The following is a 20797-nucleotide window of genomic DNA, read 5'->3' on the forward strand; positions in this document are numbered from 1 at the left end:
CGTAGCAGTCGGTACCCACATTGTTCGGAGAGAAAGGGACTGCAAAAGCAATGGGAGCGGGAGTAATGCGGGCAAATGGGTACGGGAGGGGAGAGACTGTTGTCCTTTCATGACGTCTATCCGGAACCCGGGAGCGAAATTAAGCACAGTACGAACTGGAAGACATGACGGTTTTAGATCCACTGGATGTGCCGCGGAAAGGGAATATTCAACATCGAAATTGCATTAAACAGGCCTTCATGATTTTTCGTCACTATAAATATTAAAATTTGAATTTATTTTTTCCGACCGAACCACCTATTTATATTATATATATATATATATATATATATATATATATATATATATATATATATATATATATATAGATATATAATGGGCTGACACAATATAACACAAATAGAAAAGAATAGACACATTTAAAAGAACACTCACACGGTAAGCTCACGGGCCGAAAGCTCGAACAATTTACCGTGTGAGTGTTCTTTTAAATGTGTCTATTCTTTTCTATTTGTGTTATATTGTGTCAGCCCATTATTGTGCCGCTCGTGTGAGTTTTTCCGTACAATCGTTATATATATATATATATATATATATATATATATATATATATATATATATATATATATATATATACATATATATACATACATACATATATAATATAAATATATATATAATATATATATTATATATACATAATATACCTATTTATTAGCTCTTCAATTCCTTTTTTCCTCAGAGAAAGGTGGTTAGGTTGGCAAAAATACGAAATACACATGAGTTTCATTTGTGTGTGTGTTCTCTGGGTTTTCGCCCGCTAGCGCTAACTCCCTTCCCCTTTAAATTATTATTAACGTACGGGAGACTTTCCTTAAATATATATATATATATATATATATATATATATATATATGTATAAACACGTACATAGTAAATCTTCTCTCTTTTCGTTGCACTACTTCCTCTAATGGGCCATGGCTTCTAAAATTATAACCCTCTCTTCCTAATCTCCAACACTTCGCATCCATCCCTTCTGTGAAACAATGATAAAAAATAGTATATTTTTAAAATTTTATGAATCCATATTAACTTTCTCTCAGGGAAAGTGTGGGTTAATGCCGGAAATACAAGCGCCAATGTACAGGGAAATTTTGAAAATGTCAATGAATGGATTTAGCGTAGGTGGATTTTAAGCTGTAGCTTTATTTTTATGTTTAACCGGAGAAATAAAACATTAAATGTTTTAGTTTTGAATTCTATTTTTATAAAATTATTAAAATTATTCGTTTGCCATGGAAATAAATTTGACTAACATTGATTCCACATCATATCAAAAATTCTCTCTAAACCTGAACTACATTATTAATTCCATGTCACACTGTACCGATTAATGGGAAATATAAATGAGGCCATATTTCTCTTAGGTCTCAAATACTGATTACTTATCGAAAATAAGAGTCCATTTACTGCAAACATACTTTTCCGCTGTTGCTCTTCCAACTATTTAAACTGCTCTCTCTTACGGTCAATGCACATCTCCATTTAATCTCACAATTATTTACAGTGTGACTCATTTTTTAAAAATATAGTTAAACACAGAGTTCCCTATTTTTGCAATATTACCAACCATGCCATTATATTTTCACTCAACATCTGTAATTTTCTAAAACAAAGGTTTGAATCAGATTTAAAATTCATGTATAACATTATTAACTCAAGTCATTAATAACCCTAATTTCTTTTTCTGATCTTTTTGATAATACTATTCGGACCTACCCGTAATCACGTCTTAATCCTCACGCTCGTCCCTAGATTGTCACCCACTAAAGGCTCGCTAAACTTCCGCTTCTCTTCTCTCCCAAATCCAATTCCTGACCGCATTGAATCGTTTTCCCTAGACTCAAACACGTTTACTTCCCAACCCTAGTCTCTACAAAAAGTGATTAGAGCCCTTTACTTCACCGCTTTATTAATACTTGCAAAAATGATGACCACTATCAACACCCTCGGTGACAGAATTGATTAGTCATCAACACATTGGCAGCTGAAGCATCTGACCCGGTGAAAAACCCGCGAAGATGTCACCGCAATCTTGCATCAGTAAAACAGCAAATATTAATTATTCTTCCTTATGTTTTCAATGGCGTCTCTGACTCTATACTTTATATGTGTGCCACTGTAACTTGGTAAATTTCCGGTATCAGGAACATTTTTTTAAATAATAAATATAAATATCACCCACCCACTCTAAATTTATATGAGTTCGGATACAACGTAAATGATTCAGTCCTTCTCATGATGTCTTATATGGGTTCTTCAGCATTCGACCATCATTCAAAGTCATCATCTCGGTAAGCAACCTGCTGGTCGATTTTGATAGATAAGGGTACAGTTATCCCCTAGAGTAGCTTTGAAGCGTATGAAGTTCCCACATTCATAGTTAAGGCCGGCTCCTTCCCCGTTGACACCATTTAGTTTCCTACAAGTCTCAATGACCAGAAAATCGTAAACTACATTTCAGATGGGCTCATCCTAAGGTATTCCTTTGGGATGCGAACCGAGGAAAGCTGCTAGGTAACCTTCAATTAGACGCTACGCAACTATCATAATACACTTAACAATAAAAATAATTTCAATAAATGAGCAGCCCCTGTGTCAAACCTTCTTTGTGTCATCAATAGCAGTTTTCTCACCCGGTTGGCTTTATGGTCTGAAATTTTACATTATCGTCCGATTGTTTCAAGGAAAGTAATAACTAAATAAATATATATACAAATGTATACCACAGATTGAATATCTCTCATTTTTCAATAGGATTAAAACACATCAAAAGTATTTCTTCACCACTATTCGGCCATTGCTGGCTAACTCGTTAATATTAAATGGCATAGTATAATAGTTCTTTCCCCGGAGCAAATTACGTCCACTAATTTCTGAGAAACAATCGCACCTCACCTAGCTTATTTCTCTGGCTTAAAGAAGGGACCCTAAGACATTGATTGCCAGCAAGGACGATATTGCATTATAATACCTACAAAATATTTGTTTCGCTAAGTTATTATATTATTTTGCAGTGATAACTTCAAAATAAAACAAAATAATTGGCATTGTTCCTGAAGCCATGTAACAATCCAAAAAAGTAAGGTCTCTGGAATATTGAAGTTTTAGATCAATCAAAATTAGTCCATAAGAGTGGGAGTACAAACGTGACAAGTTTAGCAACTATTGTGCTTTGAGGAATGAGGTTTCCCAAATATCTCGAAGAAGAAACAACATAATTCTAAACTATTTTGCCTTGGTATAACTTGTTTAACGTAAATAAAATGTGCATGATGAATGGGTTAGTTTTTTATTGGAATTGAGCAGAGCCAGTTTCAGAAATTGGCCTCAAAAGTTGTTATTGGAAGCGATATTTCCACTTTTAGAGTTGCAAGTTGTAGGATTCATCTAAATCTGAACTCTTTTTCCGAATGGACTTAGTATGAAATTAAATGACGACTAAATTCAGTACTTGAACATTTTTTATAAATAATTGTACCAATTATGCATCCATTTTGTCTTGTAATATTCATACTTGTACACGTAAAAAACATATTCCTCTCCCATAATATGTCGAAATGTTGTTGAAAATATCGCTATCAAATCAGACTTAACATGAAAGAATTATTTTATTCATTATTAAAAATAAGATATGAAGAAAAAATTTGCAGAAAAGTGAAGAAGAGAACGATTTTATAGAGCACGATAAGGAGAGGAACCAGATGGACCACCTGGAGGCAAAACGACTTTGCTAAGGATAAAATATCTGTGAATATCGCACGAATCTTTTGCCTAAATAAATAGACGAGAGGCAGGGAGTTATGCACTCGAAAGAGAAACTTGTTTAGTCGAAAAAGCCTTCGGATGGAAATTGTGATGACATTTATTTGAGTTAAAAATGTTAAAAAATGACCTTGCAAGTCACGCATTATAGAAAATAGATATAAAAGTCAATGAAGGAGAAATTGGAATAAGTAGAAAATAATAGAAAAATGAACGAATTACAGAGTCATTGAAATTCCCATGAGGGATTAATTATATTTAACCCTTTTGCTAATTAACACGCTGTCCCAATTATAGTATAATACTGCTCAACGACGTGCCTGGAGGCACTAACCCGGAAGATCGTTTACTGTACTGTTGGCTTTCATAATATATTACTAAACTTCACATTCGACCAAATTTCATACAAATGGAAAGGACCAACAAGTGCTTTAACATGCTCTCAAAAACCCTTCTACACGAGACACCAAAAAATTTTTCAGTAAATTAATCACATACACCCGAGAGCGAGACGGCGCCCTAAAATTTTATTGGTTCGGAGCAATATAACCACACTCCGCAAAGGCGAAGGGTTGAACTTTGGCCAGCGTGCGGCCTTATATTAGATTTGTCGGAGAGTGCGGGTTTTTACGAGTTCGCGCTGTCAACAATGGACCTTTCTCTCCACCCTAACGTCCTCATTGGCTCCTAACGGTTGTGGCGACGGCGGGTCCTCGCGAACGATGCCGGGGAGGTGACGCGCGGAGAGGGCAAGTGAGGAGGGTGCGTGTGCGGGGATGGGAACAGAGAGGTTGGGCGAGACGGCGAGGAATAGTTGACTTACTGAGGTCGAGGAAAGAATGGCGACAAGTAATGGGAAAGAGTTGGCCTTGATTTGAAACGTAAGACGAACAAGCGGATATTGAGCGCAGGAGTGAACTTGAAGGATGAATTCGATAAGGAGAACAGGATGAAATGGAAAAACAAAACTTCCCATTTTCAGAGGTAGAGTAATCATGAGGAACGTCGTAGTCCAGTTGATAGAGTGCTGAGCTACTGACCAGAGACCCCTGGTTCGATTCCCGGGAATGCCTCTGGACACCTTCAACTCCACCAAAGTGTGTGGTTTTTCAGGCAGCAGATCTTCCTGGGAAACCACAGATGGCTAAATAAAAGCAACTGGCCCATCAAATATGAAGGGTTAAGTTCATACGGCATTGTATTTAGTAATAGCTGAGCTCTACCCTTACATATCACACCAACTCTCGGGTTGATTTCTGTTTTTGGTTGTGTATGATATTAATTAATTAATATGGTATCGTTTGAGGTAGGGTTTGGATAGATACAGACTAAAAACGTCCTATCTTACTCTAGCAAGGCAATCCCTGACACAAAATTAAAAGAAAGCCATTCTTCAAAATCACATACTTCCTTCTTCACTTCATTCCGTCAAACATGCCTATCCTATTTCTATTCCTACCGCACTTGTCTAACGTTCTCCCCTCTACATCGCAGGCTTTCGCATTCCACTTACCAATCAAAATGCTCTTGGTCCACCTCCTTTGTATTTATCGCAACTGTTTTCTTTCTTCCACCTCCATGCCACCCTTCTCCATACCCCACATCTCGAAGTCTGCAATCGAAAGTCGAAAATGCTTCCTCACACAGTGGTATTGATATTCGCTTAATTTCACCAGTAAGATTATGAATATGCCATAATAATTGGAATATTTTTTGCAAGAAAAACGAATACAATCAGACAATTAATAGGATAGACATGTTTAATAAGGAGCCAAGTGATATTAAAAGTAAAAGGTAGATAATACCCAAGTAGTTTCATATTTTAATATAAGTTATAAGGATTATGGTTCCGTTCCCAGGTTATATTAACTATTCAGCTAAAATAATGGCACTAATATCCTTATCATTGGAAACTGCCATATGCAGAGAAGATAACGATGGACCATTTTGCCTCACAAAGAGTGAGGGGAAAGCTTCCATCATTTAATTTCATCATTGGAAAATCAATTAAATGAAAACCTAAATTCTATATCCAACTCCATATGCCATCGCGTATACACGTAGTTTGTACATTTTCAATTCACATATGCAGTCACTAAATTGAAGTTTTTTATCCTTTTCAATGATTTTGAACTTAGCAAATTGATACGTTATCAGTTCATCCACTAACTGGTAGCATCATGTTTTCATCAACCATGAAACAGAAAAAATCTTCACCGGCGAATAGTGATTGGGTAACAAAGTTTCTAACTTGGCGGGCAACACAAAACAACATATAACGACTTCTCCGAGAATACTGTTCCACAGGAAATACTGTTTCCTTTCACAGGATTCAAATTAATTCACTAACTCTCTGTTTTCCTTACAATCATTGTTTCCTCCGACCAATTCCCACAGACAGACACCACAAATGCGAGTGACAATGCTACAAAGTGTGTTTATTTCAACATTTCTCCACTGCGTCTAGTCATATCCTTTTATTCTTCCTCAAAACAGAAACTATTCCCACTCGAAACGTATTGTCTGAATTGAAAGCTACTTGAACTTAAACACTTAATGCATGGATGGTGTAAATATGATGTTACCTGTATGTGGGTGAGCTGATTACGTATTAATTTGTTAAGTTCAAAATAATTGAAAAGGATTCTGATCGTAACGCTTAAGTTGTAATGCGTTAATGATCATAATTGAACCGCATTAATTTCATCAATGTAATTCAATTTACCAGATTACATAAATAAAAAGTCAAATTTGTAACTTCATTAAAATGTGACCGAAGCCGTAATTTTTTTATGATCCGCAAAATCTCCAATGACCATTGAGCCACGTTTGCATTTCGTTGTACTAAATGTTTCTGTTGATTTGTCATTGCATGTGTGACGCGAAAGGGGAAATCATTAAACCATTTCCATTGAAATAATTTTTGCCAATTGATCCGGATTATCATGACAGACAGCAATGTCACAGTAATACAACATAAGGTTGGTTAAAATAGCACAATTTAAACTAAAGCCCTCTAGTCCTTCTAGTCAGCACATTCGGGGCAATGAAGAGAACAGTTCCTTACCCCGTTCTACCATTCTGTTCCACAAGAAGTTCTAGATAATATAGAATTGCACCACTCAGATTTTTAGACCAAACTGTACAAAGTAGGCCACTTAGATTCAAATCCTTACTTATCCCGATACGGTTTACTGAACCCGACAGTCTCCGATCATCAGGCGGAAACTTTGATACCTCTGGCTTTCACAGCCAACAGATAACTACACTACATCCTTGCTCCATTGACGGGTTTTTGGGCGAATTGAATCAATGCGTGAGATTATATGATAAGATTTGCATAAAAATAATATTTTTATTCTGACATAAAGCAACATATCCCTTGCTCGTATATTTTGGCGGAATTAGGTTAGAAATCCCTTGATTCCTGAATAGAGCAGGCAAGATAGGCTATTAGGATAGTTTTCTTTCGACAGTGCGGGTGCAGACAGGCTTTCTGGCGGCACCGATGGAATTATTGTGCTCCAGAATTATACTGATTGAATCGATTACCGTTAAAAGTAAGAGAGGTAGACACCATCATAATTAGATTCAAATATTCATTTGTCCCTCGATCGATAGGCAATCACAAGAAAATCAAACCAAGCACTCTAATGTAAGACACACGAAGACACTTGAAGACCAAAGTTTTATGATTCAGTCAGACACTCCAATTGTCACATAATGTATATGGGCATGTATGTATGTGTACGATTATTTATATGTATATAAGCAAATATACGTTTAAATGCATGAATGTGCTAATGCTTTGGCAAGTATGGCTCAAGCACTAATTAACCCCACCACGCGCCCTTGAGGTGGCTTGGAGGGCATGTTTTCGATGTAGAGTTCAATAGTTGGGTGAAATGGGAATAAAAGAAATTTTTTTAAACTCAAGCAGTTAAATATCTGTATGAGCTCAACTATTACTTAGATCCACCTATCATTTTCTGAATCCTCTGCCTAGTGAAAGTGATATTACTCGTAATACGGACATGAGAAAATCTTCAAAAACTTTTCTGTAAAGAAGTGTTGAAAAGAGATGCCTAGTAATCTTGAATAGCTACTTTTACGATATAATTTTCAATTTGATACATGCCATTCCTACTTCGCACTATTTTCTTTTTTATTTATTTCTTCTGTTTTTTCTTTGCTTACCTCCTTCCTAGACCCTAGTCACTGCGCCTACAGTGCTTGATGGGAAATTCGACCCTACTTTAAAGAAAAACATTTAAAGAGCTGATCATAAAATAAGGCATTATAAAAGGAAAAAATATACATAATAAAAAGCAAAATAAATGAAATAATTGCAAATTAAATGTAACTGGCTGGCAATTATATCGCAAGAAGAGATACAAAACAGGAAAATCTTCAGATCCAAAATTGAATTCCGGTAAATTTGGACAATAATAAAAACCGAAGTAAATGACTGTTAGGATGAAAGATGAGAAGTAATATGGGCACATATGAACACATACAAAAGTCATCAAATACTTTTAGTAGTCCTAATGGGTTTTTTTGTATTTGTCGATATCATGTCGCTAGGAGGAGACGCGAAGAGAGGAGGACTAATGGCGAGAAGCAAGAAGAAAATGGAGGAGAGAGGGTGAGAAGAAATGGAGAGAGTGGTGAGCGAGGGAGTAAGGGCGAGCGCGTGCCCGGCGCCACCCTCAAGGCGACCGGTAGAGACGGTTACGTCAGAGTCTCGGGATTGGGTGTCTCGATTAAGTGCCCATTTAACTGCCGTCGTTGTCGAAGGAGGGGGAGGAGAGAAGTCACTGAGAGTTAATGGTGCCGCCGACGCCGAAACGGGCTAACGGCATTAAGGAAATTTCCTTTCGGGCATTAAAACGAGATTTGTCGGGATTCGTTTCCCTTTGTCCGGCGGAGCTCTCGATATTCGATCGCCACTCCGAAATCGGGTTTTGGTCAAAGGTCGGCCACACTAAGGCCCGAAAATTCCATCACTTTAACTTTGGTGAAACTTCTCGCCGTAATCACGACTCGATTCCGAGGGTCGGAAAACTTTTTTCGGTTTCGTTCGTTGATATCGTTCGTAATCATCGCTAGTGTACGGTAGAACTGGGTTTGGATTGATAATTCGGGTCTAAGAGCCGGAAAAAGTTTTGCAATCCCGTTCCTTGGGGTTTATTTCGTGAACGAGAGTGGTCAGTGGGTAGGTAGTTCGCCTATCCAACAGCGGGTCCACATACGTGTGATGCCCGTGGGCATCTGGTGGTGCAATACCCAAGTGGTGCAATTTTCTGGATAAGGGAGCATTTGGGATTGAGATTGGGATTGCGACATGGGAAGAAATGGTATGCCCACCTTCATGTGTGAATTTCAAACGCCGTGGTGATTTAAGCGAAGTGAGATTCACCCTCATCTGACAACACCCAATTTCATTACTATGGTACGGAGTGGTGTAATTCATTCCAGATGATATCAACAAAATTCGAAAAAAATTATTGTTACTAAAATTTTAATTCTATTATAGCTTGTGTTCATCAAATGAATAATGTGGAAACATTCGAGTTAAAACGTTAGGAAGAGTTATTATTCCGCTTTGGCTACGCTACTCTTCGGAAACAGTCGGCGTCCTGAGGAGGATCTAAATTTAAAATTGAAGAATGCCGAGGAATACAACCAGTTTCTTAGAAAAACCTTGTAAACAATAGAAATTGTTGCATAAAGAGTAATCAAAAATCCTGATTTTTAAGCCACTATAAGTATGATACGAGGGCGATTCGAAAAGTAAGGTCTCCTATTTTTTTCATTAAAAATCAAATTTATTCTCAACTTTGCGTACATCGTTGTAAAGGCTGAGGATTTAGCTATTTTTCTACATAGTTGTCTTGACGATCAACCACTTTTTGCATCCTTGTAAGGACCTTTTTAATACCGGCGTCGTACCTTTCTCCCACCGCATCGCGAAGCCAACTGACGGCAAAAATTGACATCAAAACAAGCACATATATGGAACCATCTTCCTCTCAGATACATGTAATTCGCAATTACAGAAGAAGGAAACATATATTTACCTGTTCATTTATTGAAATCACGATTGCCCTGATAAATGATGATCTTGCAACACGTCCTAACAGTGAATTGCATGGTGAAAATGAAAAGTTCCCAAACACTTTTCAGTAAAGGATCCATGCTGCTTCCGGGGATTACCGTCGCGTAGGTTGAAAGTTTGACAACTGTTTCGCCCCCCGTCCTGGGGACGTCTTCAGATCGAAGTGATCTGGGTCGTTTCGTTTGCATTTAAAAGGTTTTTATTTCCGTAAAGGCATAGAATACAAGAAATGTGTAGCATATAATAAGAAACTTAACGAGACAATACGGAAACCCCGTTTTAGGATTGACTCCTCTTCGGGGTGGAAAATAACAGAAGGAAGGCAAAGATATATGGTAACGGTTATGGAAAAAACCTTTGTTCTCTTTTCGACGGGAGCTTTGGCCGCTATATATAGGAGACACTGACAGGCTCGGAGTGCTCTGATTGGCTCTTTCTTGGTTGCGAATAGGAATCACCCTTTTCCTCGTGGAGGTCAGGGTGCAGCCGTCCTCGCGGTTGAAATCATAAGGATTTTTAATTATTTCTACCGCTTCTCTTATGAGTCTCGGAAAATAATATTTCTTCTTGCCAGCACTTTTGCTTGATCGAAATCAATCGTGTATCCAGGTTTCAACCACGCATGTTTGGCAATTGCCGAGAGTCGGAACTGTTTTTTGTCTGTAGCCCTTTGGTGCTCCTTGATTCTCCATCTAATGGACCTTCCTTTTTGGCCGATATAGGACTTCCCACATGTAAACTTGATCTCATATACTCGTTCGTGAGATCTGGGATTCGGTCCTTTGGCTTAGAGACAATGTCGCTGATTTTTCTCGCGGTAGAGAATCTACTTATTACGTACATAATGCTTCCGCGGGAGCTTACTTATCTTTTCAGCCGTTCCGGTGACGTACAGGATGGTGGCATACTGAGATGGGTATTTTCTTGTTTTGTGAAAGAGATTTGTGTTTGGAAGTTTCCTTTAGGTGTACTTTTGTTTTACTGACTGATTTTATCTATTATCTCTCATGATTACTAGGGACTTGTGTGTTACCTGACACTGTCTATCTGCACATGTAAATGTTAATAATGATAATAATACGACATACACCTGTATGTAGCCGGGTTTTCCTTTTCAGGCCTCTCCTCGCTCTGTTTCTTTGTCAGAATCCTGTTTTCCGGCAGCTCCTTTTCTTTCTTGGGGTATTTTTGGAACATTGGACCGAAAAAGAGTACACATAGTACATAAACGGAATTGTTAAACGAAGTTGTAGAGAAGATCACCAAACGGGGAAACTACTAAAGGAAACCAGAGATGTTCACCGGACCTGCAAAGAGAGCGGAGTTGAGCCAAATGCCGATCCAGGAAGTGACATACCAGCCAGTAATGGGTTCATGCAAGGTAAGGGCTTGAAAGTTCTTCAGGTCAACTGTCGCAGCATAATCAATAAGCGGGATGAATTTCAGACCTTGGTTGAGGTCAGCGAGGCTGACATTGTAATAGGAACGGAATCTTGGTTGAGTAGTGACGTCTTCTCGAATGAAATCTTTCCGAAAGGCTTTACAATATACCGCCGAGACCGAGATACGAGAGGAGGGGGTGTTTTTATCTGCGTTAAGGAAGGCCTTCGTAATGTACTAGAATGGTCCGATAAGGACCATGAAATGATCTGCGTAAAATTATTAAGCGAGAATAACAAAAACTTCTTAAACATCATTGCCGTTTATAGAAAACCCACCGATGGCCTCCAGGTAATAGAGGCCCTTGCCGCGTCGTGCGCGGAAAACCCAGGTAGTCGAACCCTAATAGCGGGGGACCTTAACCTCCCCAACGTTCATTGGAGTGGCCCCACGGCAAGAGGTGGCAAAGCCCAAGAGCTCGGTAATCGTCTCATTCAAAGAGAGGGTTTTACCCAAGTTGTAAACAAGCCCACAAGGGAGGGGAACATCCTTGATGTGTTTCTAGCTAGACCATACAATATGTTCTCGGAAGGAGAGGTAATTCCTGGTATAAGCGACCACTCAGCGGTATGTATCAATATTCAATGGGAATTCCGGGTACCCGAGAATAGGGTAGTAAGAAATTCGGTGTGGAGATACAGCAAAGGAGATAGCAATGGGTTCCATACCTTGTTGAAGGAACGTTTTCAGGACTGGGCTTGTACAGGGGGAACTGTAAACGACATCTGGAACAGTTTCAAAGACATTGTCAACGAAGGGCTGGAAAAATTCGTTCCAAAAATTACTCTCAAAAGTAACACCGACCCCGAGTACTATAACTGCGCAATAAAAAAAACTAAAGAGAAAGGCTAGGAGGAGTCACTCTATGATCAAGTATGGGAACCCATATCTGTGCAAATATAAATCGATAGTAAAAGAACTGAATAGGGAAAAGAGGGTAGCAAAAGAAGAATACTTAGTGAACATTCTCACTAAAAACGATACAAATAAATTTTACAAATACTTAAGAAGACGAAAAAACAGCCAGGTGAAGGTAGGCGTGATCCAAACCGAAAGGGGGGACATTATAACAGACGATGAAGGAAAAGCAAATGAGCTCAACAAGTGGTATGGAAGTGTTTTTAGCAAGGATGTCAGTGGAAACCTCCCCCCACGTGTTTTTCATGTTTGTGAAGGGGAGAACGTATTATGTCCGGGTGAACTAGTCATCACACCTTCAAAGGGTAATATTGTTATTCCTAAGTATATGAAAATCTGTGACCGTGAAGTCATGGACAAAGTAAAAAAGCTTAAAGTCAACAAATCGATTGGCCCTGACAACATCTCTGGAGACGCACTCAAATTAGGGTCAGAGGCAATGATACCGTATCTGCGCACCATTTTTAACATCACGTTAAATAATCATCAAATCCCCGATGATTGGAGGAAGGCTTATGTAATACCAATTTTTAAGGGAGGGACCAATAGCAGTGTAGTGAACTATCGCCCCATTAGCCTAACGTCTGTAACCTGTAAACTAATGGAGAAGAAGGTCGCAAAATATCTACGTGACCACTGGGAGGATAAGGACTGGCTATTTAAATACCAACATGGCTTTCGCAAAGGGTACTCATGCGAAACCCAACTACTTGGACTCTGCCAGGAAATATCAGACTGCTTAGACAAAGGTAAAGAAATAGATGCAGTTATACTCGACTTCTCAAAAGCCTTCGACAGGGTTCCCCATGACAGATTGTTAGATAAAATTGGAAAACTAAATATTGATAAAAGAGTACTACTATGGACGAAGGCCTTCCTACAAGATAGAACCCAGCAGGTTCGTGTTGGGCACAAAATCTCAGAAGAAACCCGCGTCACATCCGGAGTACCTCAGGGTAGCGTGCTTGGTCCTCCTCTGGTTCTTTGTTACGTGAATGACCTTGCTGAATGTGTCAATTCCAAAATACGATTGTTCGCTGATGACTGTATACTCTATAGGGAAATCAGCAGCAGCAGTGATCGCGACGTTCTGCAGGGTGACATAGATAACGTGGCTAATTGGATCAAAATCAACAAAATGGAGATAAACATTGCAAAAACTATCCACATCTCATTCTCCAAAAGGAAGGCAGGTGAGGGAAGGGTATATAAAATAATGGGAGAAACGATTGTAACAAAAGATAATTGTAAATATCTAGGGGTACACCTAAGTAAAGACTTAGGGTGGGGACTTCACACAGATTATGTGGTAGGCAAGGCCTTTAAATCGCTCCACTGGGTCATGCGGAGCCTCAAAGGAAGCACTAAATCAACTAAAGAATTGGCCTTCAAAACAATTGTAAGGCCTATTGTCGAATATGCGACCACAGTATGGGATCCCTTTGAAATAGGGCATGTGAAAAAATTAGAAGCAGTGCAAAGGAAGGCTGCCAGGTACGTTTTAGGGCGACATAGGCAGACTGACAGTGTAAGCGACATGCTAGGCTCACTAGGATGGGGGTCCCTAAAGAACAGACGGAAGCTGAATAGACTGTGTGCCATTTTTAAAATATTGAAAGCTGACGGAGGCTGGAAAGAACTGAACGAGAGTGTAAATAAGCCATGTTATCTCGGCAGGAATGATCACCCGCTTAAAATCAAATACATGCCCCAAAGGACAAACACCGCCAAGTTTTCGTTCCTAAATATGGGAATCAAAGAGTGGAACCAGCTGCCTGATGAACTCTTTAAGCCCTTACCCAAAAGCATTAAATCATTTAGGCGTGAATGCAAAAGGTATACATGATGGGATTGTTAAATGCAATACGGCAGAAGGTGTATGGCTGTATCAAAATATATTGTTTTTTCTCATTTTTTTATTTTGTAAGTCTACTATACGACTATTTAATGACACTGTGATATGTTTTAAGAATGACTACTGTTTGTTATATCATGTCATTGCCACCCGGCTTATCGCCTAACAGCAATGTATCCCAAATAATAATAATAATAAACACCAGCCATGCCACAGGAATGCCATTGTTTTTATCCATGTTTTGTAAATTGACCGGTAAGGGTGAGTCTTATTCACCGAAACGGTTCAATATGTGCCCTTAAACATCAAAGAGTGTCAATGAGTTCGGGTTGACGCAGACCACTTCGACCTGAAGATGCCTCCAGGACTGGGGGCGAAACAGTTGTCTAACAATCAACCCGCCTGAAGGTAATTCCCGGAAGCAGCATGGAACCTTCATCAGATAGACGTTGCGGAAGCATTAGGATTCATTTAACTTTCAGTACTTCACAAAAGAAGCCCGGAATAAGAATTTTTAATTAAGTCTACCGATGCATTTCTTTCATTTTCATCGGAGTTAATGCTCTCTTTGGAGCTCAAGAAACAGACTCAATAATCATCATTTTAAGTAAAAATTCCTTGTCTTCATTCGTGTTCACTTAGCACCGTTTCTACTTTCCACATCGCCCCCTATCTTCTGGTTCCTCGCATTTATGTCTTCCAGTAATTGTTAATAGTTCTTCTATTTACGTGCTCTTTCATATCTGCCTACACCCAAATATTCCCTTCCGTCTCACGTTCTGCTTCTGTCCAATTAAGTCATTTTATTTCATAACATGCTCAATTAAATTACCTTCTCTTTCTCAGTGCGGCATTTCTTCTTCTTCCTGCATTTTCACATTCACTTCGCTAATTATGCCGTCTGTCTGCTTGCCTTCAACGTTATCTCGTGGCATGTCCATTCCAATTACTTCAGTCATCGTTAAGTTTTACTGTCATTGTTTTTGCCAATGCAAGATTATCATCAATGTGGCAAAATTATGACAGTATAAAAAAAACCTACCCATTTTGGAGGGTTTTATTTCAAGCAAGAATCAGAATATCGTAGTGATCACCATCGTAAAATACCATGGAATGTTCATTGTTTTTAAAACTTGGAAAACTCTTGTTGAATGATTTTTTAATGTATTTCTCGAGGCAAGATTAAATATTTGTATTTTTTATTCAGCCGAAAGAGAATTTTACACAATAAATAGTAATTAGATTTTTAAAAATATCCAGAAGAAGAACATGCAAACAGCGATGTGCCATAAATGTTATAATAAGTATCAAAGTACTGCTTCTTAATTTATACGGGTGATAAACGCATCTGCTCTATGGGCTCAAAACGTTTTTCCACCGTGCACTCGGATAAGGTGCGGCTATTTAATCAAAATGACAAAGGTGATAAGGCCCATGATTTTATTTTTTTGGCTGCGGTTTCTCAGAAAAAGCTGGTACCCAAGCAAGATACACCTACAACTTGGCTGAAGCTGAGGTGCTCAAAGGCATCTATAGAAATCGTATCCAGGCTTCCCGGTCAGTAGCTAAACACCTCACCCACTGCACTACTACACTTCTACCTGCCTATCATGGTCGGAACTAAAATACGATGGATTTTGGAGATCAAACTCTATATTAGATGCATCTACATAATACCCCGAAAGCCATCAAATGGGCGTGTGGTGTTAGAGCACTTGCAGTTGAAAATATATGTATACATTTTTGTATAAACACAGCACGATAATCACCCTGAAGGTAGGTTTAGTAGGTGATGATCGAGTTCACTCAGTACTAATCCCGACGGCATGTGAAATTCACACATCAGGGTAGGGGGGCCAGTTCCTTTCCCTGTGCCAGTTATTGTTTCCCCGGAAGATCTGGTACCCGAAAAATCAAATAGCTTGGGTGGAGCTGAAGGTGCCCAGAGAGGATTGCCCGGGAATCGAACCCAGGTCCTTCGGTCAGTAATCCAACACTCTACCCCTGAACTGCCGTGAACCATGCAAATAAATAAATAAATAAATAAATAAATAAATAAATAAATAAATAAATAAATATATATATATATATATATATATATATATATATATATATATATATATTCTAAAGTTCAAAAAACAGGACAAAGGTGGAAAATGATTCTAAATACTATCATACTGACTTTATATTTAAATCCGAAGGATATTTGTGCCAGGTTTAAAGAAACTAGTTTTTATCAGGAAGGAAAAATAATGAAGAGAAGCGAGAGAGAGAGGTATTACTCCGCTTCAGTTGGGCTACATTTGGAACACGTGGAAAATAACTGTGATCCATGGGAGGCAATTATTCAAGGAATAAGAAAATCCACTAGCTTTGTTAAACATTACTAGAAGAAGGCAATAAGCGCGATGGAGTACGTTGGAGAATTTAGATTACGAGGGCCTTGGTTCTTGAAGAGAGCAGTTAAGACGTAGGCTTTTAGATAGGTACTGGGCACCTCGATTTTCTTGAGACACTGACAGATTTATTATGGCACCAAATTATATTTGTAGATTCAACCACCGAAATAAAATAAGAGAGCTAGACACCGTCAGATTTCAGACACAGTAGTATCTGTATTCTTTTTTCCCTCGCTGGACAGGCAGCCAAAGAAAATTGAACCCTGGCACCCAATGCCTCTTATTGCAAGATTTATAAAGGCATGCATGAGAATGAGCATGCTGTTGTTACATCGTGTCGGTTATTTGACCACTTGTCCTAGCGATAATTTGGCGAATAAATTAAGAAGAGTTTGACACGAGTCGTGATTTTTTGCCAAATTTTCTGCGCAATGAATGTCCTAATTATTTCAATGGCATTAATTCTCAGACGAATACAACTATATTTTTGCTACGCTCAGTTCAGGATAATATTTCATTGATGGTTACGCCTAAATTATTTACTGTGCTTAGCAATGGTATGATAGATTCTAGGAATGCTAGTGGTGGAAGTTCCTCGATACTAATTTTAGAATGTATTTTATGGTATCCGAGTATAATCGACTGACTTTTGGTGGGGTTTATTATCAGTAAATTTTGTTATACCCCATATCGACAAAGCAGCAAGATCTGAATTCATTTCATCGATTATTTTAGGCAGATTTCGAAGGCGGTAATGGTGATATATTTGTTAATCATCGGCGTAAAAGTGATGATTGCACTGGTGAATACCTTTACTAATATCATTCATGAACAGGGCAAAGAGCAAGGGTCCAAGTATGGATTCATGTGGCACATCCCTCTGTATTTGAAGCTAGCTGGAGGATGTATCAGGTGTGATGACTCTTTTAAGCCGGTTACTTAAGTATTAGCGAATCCATTGTAAAGACGAGGAAGAAAAATTCAGGATTTTAAGTGTTGCTGAGAGAATATCTTTGTCAATAGATTCGAAGGCCCTCGTTAAGTCTAGGAGAGTTATTTGATGTACCGCTACTTATTCAAATTCTAATGAACAATCCATACTTGTAGGCACAGGGAATGAAATTGTAAGTAGAATAGCTGTTATTGTTATTTTTTAAAGCAATTGAGTCGAACAAGGGTATTTTGGAGTTCAGCAGTCGAGAATTTGCTATAATCCCTTCTAGATGCGACCGTCAACATTGTCATTATTCTTGACGTATACTACCATATTTACATACATTTGACACTGTAATCACACAATCACTTTCTCAGAGAAGATAATATTACACGCGTCTAAACGTTTCCAATTTGAAAATTTCATTAGAAGCGGAAATAATAATTGTTTTCTTTGGCCAAATTTTTCCCTCTACACCGTAAGTAATTTATGGGGGTTCTGTTATCTTATGCGGAGAGGAAAACCGGTGTGGCGACGACAAAGGTTCACCCGCCGGGTAGATGGCATTTTGAGCGTGACAAAGGTTCTTAGATGCTTCCACCAACATGCAATGGAGTGAGTGGCTTGGCTGACATCAAAAGCATCTTAGTCTCTTGGGATGCAGACACGCGCCTGAATATTGATTATTCTGCTCGGGTTGTTCTGTTGAGCTAGACTACCGTGAGGATAGGCTTACGGATAGGCAGAAGAGTACTGTTGCTTACTTAAAACCTATGGGATCTCATGAAAGTGACGCATAACTCAAAGTAACCTAACATAGAAAGTAACCAAAGCGATTGAATGAAGAAATATATCAAGAAATATTTTTTCGAAATTCTCAGCGTGCAAAGAAGGCCAAATGAAATATATGTCGGGCATTACACGTTTAAATGTTCAGGCCGATCTTTAAACATATATTCCATACACATTATGTCACATACACTAGGAACTATGTTGTGGGTATATTAATGAAGAGGATAATCTCGGATTAATAGATAGTGAAGGAAAGAGTATTTGAAACATAATTACTAATATTCAAGATTTTAACAAAGTACAATTCAAAAGGATCAATAAAAATATATCGGAGGCCTAAAAAATGTTAATTATTTGGTGAAGACTTGAGACGTTTAAATACCCGTTAATTCCTTCGGTATTCAAATAACTGTAGTTTCTCCATTCTCTTGTTACACACATCTGCTAAATAATCATTTGTGAGGTATGTGACTCTTACAGTAAATATGACAAATAATCTAAATATATCTCTATCCATGTTATCTCCTATAGATTGAGTCTAGAAACAAGTACTAGGTGCAAACTAGTAAACATTGTGCCAAACTGTCAGAAAAAATGAAAAGTTATTATTAGGTAACCAACCGGTTAGGTACTCATAGTTGGATGTACATAACTACCAAATAAATATCTTGTCTCTCCTATCAGGACGAAGCTCAAGATCCTCCTCTACAACAAAATCCCTATTCATCTCCGAATACTTCCTTTCCCTCTACATTTCGTCCAACATCCCTATCCTCTTCCTCGTTTGCCTAACATCCTCCCCTCTACCACAGTCGTCAACATCCATCTGCCGATCAATATGCATTTCATCAATTTTTCCTGCCTCCTTGTGATTTCTCCTAACAATCCCCTCTCCTAGCCCCCCGTACCTAGCACTTTCTCATTTATTTTCCTTTCCATCGATTTCATCTTCTCCATATTTTAATGTTGATCTTAGCCTTTCTCCTTCTGGAAGATCGCGTAACCTTTGTTTTATTTATCATTGTTCTCCAAGTAATCATTGTTCTCCATTCTTTTGTTGATGGTCCTGATAACAACATTAGCTGCCGGCGCAATGAAACTAATTGCTTTTTAGTCCTCCCATGATGTAGCCTTTACCTTTTCCGGAATAGGAGCTATTAGGAATAAGTCCATAATGACTCTTCCTCCCATATTTTCCTAAATCAGTAAATAGTTCCGCATGAATGATGCCTACTCGCACGCCTTATTTGTTTCCACCACGCTTATTTTGCTTTATTTGTTGCCCGTCATAATTTATTATTTAACTCTTTGTACTGCCTTCTGTCTAGCTCTGTGCTTACATTTTTCCATTTTCTTCACCCTTCTATCTTTCTAATCATCTCATCCGTCATCTATGGTTTCCTTGTCCTTTTCCCATTAACGATTCCATTTAGTTTTTTTTACAGCTTTCGATATCCTTTTTTTATATATTTCCATTTTTCCTCGATAGTACTCAGCTCTTTTCCCTCATTCATGATTTTCTTTACAACCTGCTGATATTCCTCCCTAGTCATTTCAGTTAATGCTTCGACATTACCAGCACATTATCAACGTGCGATAGCTGAATTATTTCACGAAAAGTGGAATGATCATCAGTGAATAACATGGATTTAGGGAGTGATAGAATATCATTATTAGATATTAAGACAGACCTGAACTATCCATAGATTATTCAGTTGTACATGCCAAGTAGTCAATGGAAGGAATAACTTTAGAGTATTTATGATTAATAACTAGAACAAAAAATCGCTAATTTTTCGAAAAGGAAAGGAAGGATAGTGGTGGAGAATTAAAGTGCGTTACTTGGTGTGGCGGGTATGAATGTGACAGAGGGGAGTACGAGTAAGAATAAGAAATGAAAATAAATTGATTTTTCTCTAGAAAAGATCAGCGAATTTGCTAAAAAAATGACTATGCTTAATGGGCCTAGATACATGTGGAAAATACAAATAGGGGTATAAAACAAGGCATCAGTTGGATTACATAATGAATAGACATACATATGGGAACAGCACCATAGTTAACTCTAGTTTTTCGAAAGGGGGCGAAGAACCAGATAATAATTTATTGACTATGTAGTGTAATTTAAAATTCAAATGGATTGAAAGGGGTGGAACTTTGTAAAAGTTGAAAGATTTGGTGGGAATAAAAGGGATGGAATAACAAGTACCACTCAATCAAAATATAAGTGAGGATGGAATAGTGGGAACCACAGTGGAAAGGCGGCTACACCTTAAAAACGGGATAGCAAAAACTACACAGGCAAATCTAGTAAATGGTACACACAAAAAGAATTAAAAATATATGGATTACTAGATTAATGATTAGAGGGATAGAAAAGAAAACAAAATGTAGGAGCATCAACTTTTAGCAGGGAAGAATTATACATGGGGAACGTAATAATTACCTTAGCAGAGAAATTAATCAGTCTATATAAAAGAGATGAAAAGAGCACTATGATGATGCGGAGAAATGCT

This window comes from Hetaerina americana, unplaced genomic scaffold (genome assembly GCF_022747635.1).
Source record: "Hetaerina americana unplaced genomic scaffold, ioHetAmer1.1.p SCAF_9, whole genome shotgun sequence".
NCBI classification, from domain to species: Eukaryota; Metazoa; Arthropoda; class Insecta; order Odonata; family Calopterygidae; genus Hetaerina; species Hetaerina americana.